Genomic DNA, 9,946 nt, shown 5'->3' on the forward strand with positions numbered 1-9,946 from the left:
CAAAAACTGAAGGTATTTTTTTAACTGCCACATTCACCCCGAAGCCCTTTCATCTCCTTCAGCATCCCAAAGCAAGCACAGGTTCTGCTTAGCTACATAGTGATGTGGCAAACATGGGGCGCCACTGACCCCACAGGGCAGTCGTCTGTTAAACCAGCTTCTGGCGTGGGCTCCCGCTTCCATCGCTCACAGGTCATCCGCCTCATCCCGGAGAGCGGTGGTCTGAGCAACAGTGGGTCGTACTCATACTGTGCTCCAAAGCTGGTCCATGACAACCTCTGGTGGGGCCAGAGCAGGCACGGCAGCAAACTCCAAGTTCGGGTCTCCATTTAGTTTTCTAGCAAGCCAGAGAAAGGGCTTTTCAAGTTGTAGTTACTCTTTGGCAGAAATGTCATATACCAAAGATTCTTCTTTCAGTGGAAGACACTTGATTTTGCCTTTAACTTTTCTGTCCTTAATATCCACTTCGTTATTGTGGATGACCACCCAACACAATGGAGATGTTTTCACACACTTGTACCAGATCTCTATGCCAGTTAGGCACATTCGTGTAAGTGACTCTTGAAGTGACATCAAGCATAATAGCCCACTGCGCTCAGGTGCAATAGGCATTTCTCAGTCCACCGAACTTCTGGCCGGCTCTATCCCATACACGGAAGTTAGTAGGTCTTCTGTTGGTCTGGAACACAAGGGGACGGACCTCCACACCCAAGGTAGCTACATACTTCTCAAATTCACCCATCAGATGACATTTAATGAATATAGTTTTTCCAGTGCCAATCAATACAAGTTTGAACTTAACTTGGGGTTCTCCTTGGACAGCCATCATGGTGTTACTTCCAGAAGTGTCTCTGGGCCCATCAGATCTTAAAACTTCTCTTTTCATCTTGGAGTTATTCGGAGCCAGTTTCCCTGGGTTTGAATTCTGGTTTCATCACTTACTTCCTATGTGACCTTAGGCAACTGTCTTAAAATACTTGCTGATTCAACTTCCTTGATTGTGAAATAAAGATCATAATAATACCTAAACTCACAGGGTTGTTCTAAGGATTGGCTGAGATATTGTTTGTAAATCACTCAGGACAGTGCCTGGCACATAGTAAACGCCATTTAAGGGTTGGAGATTGTATATATGTGATTTCTTTACCCACACCAATGGAGATATACGCAGGGGTGGGCAAAAGTAGGTTTATAGTTGTTTGTGTGGAAAATACTGCAATAATTAATAAATAACAATACATGAATAAACTGTGATTTGTATACTCACAACTGTAAACCTACTTTTGTTCACTCCTGCATATACCTTCATCACCGTGGAAGATAAAGAAACTGAAACTCAGAGAGGTTAAGTAATTTACCAGAGGTTTCCCAGCCCAGATTTGACCCTAAATCTATTTCATGGTTTTGCATATGATCTCCCTAGGTAGCCAGATAGAAAGTTTTTAGAAATACTATCCTTTAACCGAGATGATGGGTGATGATGATGATGATGATGATGCTATGATGATGATAAATGCTTATCATCATCACCTAGCTTGTGCTAGGTGTTTTATCTATATTATTTAATTCTTATAATGGCCTTTTTTGTTATACATCATCTTCATATACTGGGTTGAATAGTGTCCCTCTGAAATCCTTTTCTACTGAGAAACTCAAAATGTGACCTTATTTGGAAGAAAGGGCCTTTGCAGATGTCATTAGTTAGGGTGAGGGCACACTGGATCAGGGTGGGTCCTATCGGAAGGTGTTCTTATAAGAAGGCCACAGGAACCCAGAGAGATACCAGGTGGGACAGAGGTTGGAATGATACAGCTGCGAGCCAAAGAACATCAAGGAATGTCAGCAGCCGCCGAAAGCAGCAAGAGGCAAGGGATGTGCCTTCCCCAGAGGTGGCAGAGGGAACATCGCCCTGCTGACCTGACACTGTCTAGCCTCCAGAACCTTTGACCTTCATAACTATGAGAAGATAGATTTTTGTTGTCTGAAGGCATCCAGTCTGTGGCCCTATAGTATGACAGCCGTAGGGAACGAATACACTCCAGTTGACTTTTGAGAAACTGAGGCTCAAGCAAACTAAGGAATTTGCCTCAGGTCAGTTTAGGGGCAGTGGAGCTGGAGTTTGAATTTGGGTCTGTCCTGCTTCAATGTACTCTGACCTCCAGTGAGTGCCAGAGTTGCCAGAACACCTGGATCAGCATTGGTGCCATCATGTGACCCTGCCCAGCACCGTCTGACCCAATCTCTTCTGAATTTGACCCTGTGGTCCAGACAAGGTGAACAATGCACTGCTCAGTAAGTCATGCAGAATGGATGGGAAACAGCCCTTTGGGAGAAAAATTCACTGAAAACTTTGGAGAGAATTTCTCAGTTAATTGGGTATTATCTTACATTTTCTTTAAGTACAAGCAAAATAGACAGTTATTTCAAAATAATGCAAATTTTATCCCCTGGAGAATTACTTTATATTGTATCTCTCCAGTACACAGAATCAAATTAGTGATCAATCTTGGCTCTTGACATTCTATCTTCGGTTTACTCACAACTTTGTTACTTATTCCCTCTGTAACAAACACCCATGAAGCTGACAATGAACCCCAGAACTATTAACTCTAATTCACAGTATTCCCACTTCTTCCCCCCTCCTTATATATAAAAACCCTCTTGGATTTTGTTTTTATTATCTGTTTTAAAAATAAACATGTTGTCACCCTTGTTGGTGTGGCTTGGTTGGAGCATTGTCCCATACACCAAAAAGTTGGGGGTTCGATTCCTGGTCAGAGCATATACCTACATTGTAGGTTCGATCTTGAGTCAGGGTATATTTGGGAGGCAATCAATCAATGTTTCTCTCTCTTTCTCCCTTCCTCTGTCTTTAAAATCAATAGACATATTTAAAAAATTAAAATGAAATAAAATAAAATACATTTGTCGTATGTGTGACCACAAGGACCTATGTGAACTGGCTGTGTATTTGATTTTGGCTCCAATTTATTCATATGGGCTTGGTAACTGCTGGGTCATGGTCTCAGTAGCTCGACAGATGCATTAGTAGCTTTCTCGGTTCTTGTAAGTGCCAGGAACCATGCACCTGCTGACTCTCTCCTGGAATGTTTCCACCCCCTTGTCATCTCTCCTGCCCCTCTGCCCCAGCAGACCTGGCTACAGGCCACCTAACTGGAGACAAAGGTGCAACTTGTGGAGAAACGAGGGCCAATCATGAAGCATAACTGACCAGTGCACTGCGTGAATTGAGGCCACGTGCTGGATTGAGTTTCTTAGCAGAGTTTAGTAGGTCATTTGATAGCTCATTTAGCTCTCAGGTGTCCTTGCTATTTGTTCATCACAGTTCTTTTCAGAAGGGACCCAAACAAAGGCTTAATCCCGTAGCCTTTTTTACACAAACAGGGTCTTGTGTTCCAAGGTCTTCTGCATGCAAATAATAATGTCAAAGCAGTTAAACAGACCTCCTTGTAACCCACTGAGGCCCATGACTGTGTCTGTATTCTGCAAAGGGAGCAGGGGCCCCGGTGAAACCCAGAGGAAATGTTTCTTTGTGGGGAGATTCTGGTCAGACATTTTTTTTTGCTAGGTGGATAACACTTGATTTAAACTTCAACACCTCTTCCAAGCAGAGATAATGCTGGGGAACAGGAGGAAAAGGGGATGAGGTAGTTAGGAAAAGAGGGACTTCGTTCATCATTGTTGTTTTTTGTGAAAGAGGAAGAAGCAGGAAAATGCATCCTCATCTGATTCACAGAGAAAACTGACATCTGGTTCTCTCCTTCCCAATCACTAACATTCTCCTTCATGAATAAACACAGAGAAGGAAACACAAGTGGAAAGGAGACTCCTAAGTAACTCCAGTAAGTTGTTTCTCCAGCCAGAGACCAGCCCAGAGCCAGTGCACTTCAAAGGCAGTACAATCGCCTGTCGGCTGCAGAATTTTTCTCCGTCCAAGGTAAAATACTACATGGAGGGATGAGGGGAAAGTGTTGGAAGTAGAAGGAGATAATGCAAAGCCAAGGATACAGAGAGAAAGAAAGATACTCCAGCCGGGAGACATGTTCAGGGAGCAGGGGGACCATTTTGGCCTGAACCTAGAAGGTAAAATGTCATAACAGGCAAGCAGATGTCCTCTGGCTGAGAGATCAAAGTTGTTGCATTTGGAATGCTGTCCCGATCCATTTTTAAAAAGCGACCATCTTCCAAATGGATGCGGTAACCGGTGAGTGTGAATTATCAAAATCTATGAATTATCACAGCCTTTATTCCTTTTCCTGGGAGATTAATAATGGTTGGGGTAGGAATCAAGGCCAAGGGATCTAAGAATCATAGTCAAGGAGTCCCCAGGGCTTCCAGATGGAACCTTGGAGGTTATATTTTGGATGTGACTAGTGGTATTTGGAAGGGTAATGCTTATTCAGTACTAGCTCTGTACATGCGGAGTCTGCAGATCAAAGGATGGAGGACAGGGGCTTCCTGCCAACAAAGTAGCCCATAAAATGCTTTATTAAGCACAGAGAAATGAGCTTTGGCAAGAACACACTCTTACACGTGCAGGGAAAGTGATCAAGGTAAAGAAGCCAGTAAAAAGCTGTAGAAGGCAGAACTGTGGTCATTTTTCAACCTGCATGAAAAGAAAGTGCAGTCATCATTGTGACAACCATAATTAAGTGACATTTGCACCAATGAGGGATCATGACATTAGGCCATTTCCTCAGGGAAAGTTGGTTGCAGTTTGGGAAGTTTTGGCTTTTCTGGAACCTCCTCCTGAACAGTGGAACCGATGATGGATTTGGAACCACTGCAGCCTGGTGGCAGCACCACGATTAGGGAGCAACTGAGAGGCTGCTGGGAAGGGCTGGGCTTCCAAGGAGGAATTCCAGTACTTGTCTGACCTGCTCCCTCTCATTCCCCCATCCATTCTGTTTTTTCGGACATTCAAAACCAACTTTCTGCCTTAGTGTAAGTGATGAGTTTGGGGGTGTCACTTGTTTGCAGTTGCAGGAGTTTAATTGATTTTAGTTGCAAGTGTTCCAGTCTTACTTAGGTGTTTCTAAGTGATGGGTGGGTCAGTACCTGTTGGAGGATGGAAACATGGTATGGAGAGTGTAAGATAGGAAGGAATTCAGGGAACTAACGGAGCTGAAGTGATTTTGGGAAAGAAAACCAAACCTAAAGGTATGTTAAAAAAGAAAGAAGGAATCTCACCTCTCACAAAATGATATCCTGGTCCTTTGGCATGGTTTATGAAGGCCCTCCTGGTCTGTACTTGCCAGCCTCCTGCCTGGTGCTGCAGTGCCGCTCTCTTAGTACAAGATGACTTGCAATGCCCAAGTGGTCGGTAGGAGGCAGACTTTCAGTGAGACCCAAAGGATCCCCTCCTCCTGGCAGTCCTGTCCCTTGGGAGTCCCCTGCTTTTGAGTGGCTGACTGAGCAACTATCTTCTAAGTAAGAGAATGTGATAAAAGTGATGGAGCGTCAGTTCTGTCTTTCTAGAAGACTGTATTATCTTCTTGGCTTGCATGCTTCAATGAGGCAAGTGGAAAGGGCCACTTGTCAGGGAAATAACAGCAGCCTCCAACGAGCAGCCAGCTAGGAACCAAGACCCTCAGTCTAACAACCCTCAAAGAGCTGAAATCTGCCAACAACCATGTGGAAACCGAACCTTTCCTTTGAGCCTTCAGACCAGCCCTGAATGGCACCTTGATTGCCACCTTGTGAGAGACCCTGAAGGAGAAGACCCAGCTAAGCTGTGCCCAGATGTCTGCTCCACAGACACTGAGATGTGTGTTGTTTTCAGCCACTAAGTTTGAGGGCAATTTGTTAGCTAGCAATAGATATTAATATAGGGCCCTTGAAATTTCATGGTTCCACGCCTTTGCTTCTGGTCTTTCTGATGCCTGGAAAGACCTCCTCTACCTCCCTTTTGCCAGTGTGGCTAACCCCCACCCATTGTTCAGGATGTGCCTCAAAAACAGTGTCTTCGAAAGGCCTGCCCTACCTTCACCCATAAACCCTGTCTTCCCATGGAATCGACTTCTCCCTTCTCAGGCCTTGTATGAAGTATTTATAAGAGAGAAAGCCTTTTACAATTCAATTCTTATTTTGAACATTTAATGATAATGTTAAGAACATAAGCTTTGTCATCAGACAGGCATGAGCTGTGTGACCTTGGACAAGTCACTGCACCTTTCTGATCCTCAAATTCCTAATCTATAATACACAAATTTTAATATCTGCTCTATCAGGCAGGGTTCCTATTTGTGAATAACAGGAATTTACTCTAGTCGGTTTAGGTTCAGAAGAACTTTTATGATGGGATTTGAGTAGTTCAAAGAATTGCTGAGAAGGCTGGGCAACCAGTTTCAAATATGCGCTAGCAGGAGGAGCCACCTACTCTATTGCCAATCCGGACGTTAGTATCAAGCTGCTGCTAGAAGAAATTCTTCCTGTCCATTTTCTTTCTGCCTCTTATTTCTGATTCACGTCTGATGGCCAAACCAGGTCACGTGCGTGTGTCCTTGTTGGCAGGGGTAAAGAGAAAACAAGTGTCTAGATTTTGCAGCCTCTACTCAGCAACAAGAGCAAGGGAGCCCCAAAGCTCAACAAGAGAAAGGGAGCCCACACCTGAGAAGGGGAATCCTATGCTGGGAAGTCAAGGACACACAAGTCAAAGTCTCAAGGTGCCCTTAACACCACTTTAGAGGGTCACTGGGAGGGATTACATGAGCTGATCATGGAAAGTGCTGGCACTGGGAAAGAACTGGGTGGATGGCAGCTGTTCCTGTTATGTAACTATTCTTAGTTGCAATTATTCCAGCAAAGCCAGTCTTCTCAGGATGGGCCATAATGTCTCATCCTCTTCAGTAATGTCCTCTCCCATTCTCCACTTACCCAAATTCTGGCTGTCCTTCCAAGTCCAGATCAAGTCCACATTCAGCACGTGACTATTTCCAGAATCATTTTTTCTTCATACCACCTTCCCACAGCACCTCTCTTCAATTAGTGCTTAAGTACACATGGACTTATCTTCCTATGGACTTTTTTCTCTCTATGTGCATGTTATTTCCCCACTTGATAAAAGGGGCAGGCCAATCGGCAAAACATGGTTCCTGGTGGCAGTTTTTGACCTCCCCCCATAAGGGTGGGTGCAAGGGACTGTTTCTCTGGCCGTGACCTTGAGCTTGTTATCTTTCTTTGTGTCTGGTGTCATTTTTTGGTAGTTAGTTCTGTATACATATATACTTCATTTGCTCATTTATTCATTCTTCTAACATATTTGTTGGTTGTTTACTATGTATCAGGCACAGGTGTAACCATTATGATGACAGAGAAAAAGACACCTGTTTGTAGAGAGTTTACAGTCCACTGGAAGGCTAATGTTTTAGTTTCCTTACTGTCTTATAGTTGTGGAGCTGGGAAGTCTGGCTGGGTTAAAATCAAGGTGTGGAGAGGGCCGCATTCCTTTCTAGAGAGTTTAAAGCAAAATCCATTTGCTTGCTTTCTCTAGCTTCTAGAAGAAGCTGCCCACATAGTTGGCTTCAGAGCTTCCTACCTCAATCTTTAAAGTGAGCAAAGTTGCATTTTACTGACCCTTCTTATGTCATCATGTCTTTCTTTTACTCATTACAGTCAGGAAAGGTTCTGCTTTATTGTTTGTTTGTTTCAAGGACTCACGTGATTACATTGGGCCCGCCCAGATAATTCGGGAAACTCTCCCCATCTCAGGGTCCTTCACTCACTTTCCAAGTCTCTCTGGGAATGTGGACGGGGCAGAACACAGGGGTCATTTTTCTGACAAACACAGGGAACATGCACAACTATAGTCTATGTAATCAGATGCTCAAATAAAGAACCAAGGGGGTTTAGAGGAAAGAGAGGCCACTTTCAACAGAATTGGGGAGTGGAGAAGGCAGAGGAAAAGAAAGACCCATCAGGTCAGCCATTTTTACCATAAAGCTTTTACGAAGGGAGAGCAGATACTGAGTGTGGGCAGACGAGATACAGATATCCATTTCCTTATTTATACTGAAAAGAATCTTTTCTAAGCCACTGTTTTTCACTTCACTCATGTCACTCATGACGTGTGACATTATGGGCCCCAGGCAGCATCTTTTGGTTTTAAGCCCAAGGAGTTGAGATCTGGTAGGTTGACTTCTTAAATCTTAATGAGCACCTTTTAGCAATCAGGTGGGCTGCTTAATTCTCTCCTAGAGGCTTTTCTGGAGCCTTTCAGGAAACACTCCTGATTTTCCAGCCTCTTCAAACATGAATATTTATTAATTCTCTTTATAAACAGCATATCTCCCTATCACCTACCTCTCATTTATCCATCTAATCCATCATCTACTTATGTTACCACCACTTATGAGTGGTCACATACCCTGGTCACATTTTCTAGTTTACTTGCTTCCTAGGGGTCTCTAAAAATGTATTTCTAAAGCCTGCTTTACTTTTTGCCAAATTTTCCTGCACTAAGGAAAGGAAGTTCTTCCTTTTGCAGACCATTTGAAAAGCGACCATTTCCGTCCACTCCAGGGTTATTGGCCACATCTTCCAGAGGAGTCTGAGAGGCTTCCCCTTTAACCCGAGTCTTCATTTAGGCCAGACCCAGAATGAGGAGCTAGTGCCTCTGACTCCAAGTGTGTTTCTCCCCAACACTCTGCAGAGCAACCCCACTGCTCCTGACAGGCGCTCCTGCACCAGGACACACACACATACACACACGCACACACACACACACACACACACCCTCTTTAAAGGATAATGCAGTAGGTGAAAGTTCCATGTAGAATGCTAGGAATGCCATGTGACCATACCTGATTAAGAACCCAGTGGTTGGTACACAGTCAGATACTGAGAGGAGGAGGAGGCCAGCCTAGTGGGGCCAGGCTGGGAAGACTCTGTGGAGGAGGAGGAAAAGAAATGAGTGAGAAATGGGAGTTATTGCATAAGTTGGCTCACGCCATGGGGTTGCATATATCACTGTTCTTCAGCACAAGCTGTGGGCCCCCAGGGGTGACTTTCAACTTGATCTATAGTCTCCGGATGTGGGGGGTTGTGTTGCCTGTGTGGTGAACTCTTCGCCCCCCCCCGGCCGTCCAGGGACACGTGCGTTGGTGGACCATGTGAGGCCCTCTGGAAAGCCCCAAGTAGTTGCCAGATTGTTTGCGAATTTCAACTCCTATTGTTATATTCAGAGTTGATACCTGTGACAATAGTGGTCCATCGCTTTGGACATTAAACACATACCAGCCCATCCTGAGAGTTGCTCCCAGCTCCATACTATCTCTGCTCCTCCCAAAGGCTGAGACCCCACACCCACCCATATCATAAGCAGGACCACCACTGTCTTGTTCAGATGCTGAGGGTCTGCTTCTGTCTCTCATTTTGAGAGAACAGAAATTAGTTGCTATTTTTAGCTTTGCATGGGAATGTCCCAGGGTGCAGAGAGAAAATGAATCAGCCAAAATTGTTTTCTGGGGCAGCTGCCCTCTCAGTTGACATGCAGCAAGAGAGGAGAGAAGGGAGGCAGAGACATCTCAGCCCCTCCATTAGACTCCGGCAACTTTGAGGCCCTCCCTAGAACAACCTTGGCAATTACGCACAGTGAAAAATTGAATGGTTCTTGTTAGGCAGTTGCTCTTTGCCTGTGATAGGCAAAGAGGAAGGACAAGAGAGGAAGAGATGAGAGGACTCACGGAAAACAGCAAATACTATCAGCAATGTCTCATGGGAGCTGCCCATGGGCATCAGGTAGGACAGGAGGTGGGCAGGGCAGGGGTCCAGCTATAGGTGATGAGAGGAAGCCTCATAAAACAGACAGAGAGTGTGGGAACAGACTGGAGGCAGGCCAAGCAATTGGTCCTCATCGGAGAGAGTGAGGTGTGGTTCAGAGAGGTGGGCAGAGCAGAGGCAGGGCAGGGCATGAGGCAGGAGACCC

The 9,946-nt window shown here is 44.9% G+C and overlaps 1 pseudogene; it reads right to left on the bottom strand.

The window, feature by feature from the left end:
• Positions 1-243: 243 nt before the first annotated feature.
• On the bottom strand, positions 244-826 carry LOC119040995 (GTP-binding nuclear protein Ran-like; annotated as a pseudogene).
• Positions 827-9,946: the final 9,120 nt, after the last annotated feature.

The sequence above is a fragment of the Artibeus jamaicensis genome, unplaced genomic scaffold (genome assembly GCF_021234435.1).
Source record: "Artibeus jamaicensis isolate MK-2021 breed Jamaican fruit bat unplaced genomic scaffold, CSHL_Jam_final contig_354, whole genome shotgun sequence".
Lineage (NCBI taxonomy): Eukaryota > Metazoa > Chordata > Mammalia > Chiroptera > Phyllostomidae > Artibeus > Artibeus jamaicensis.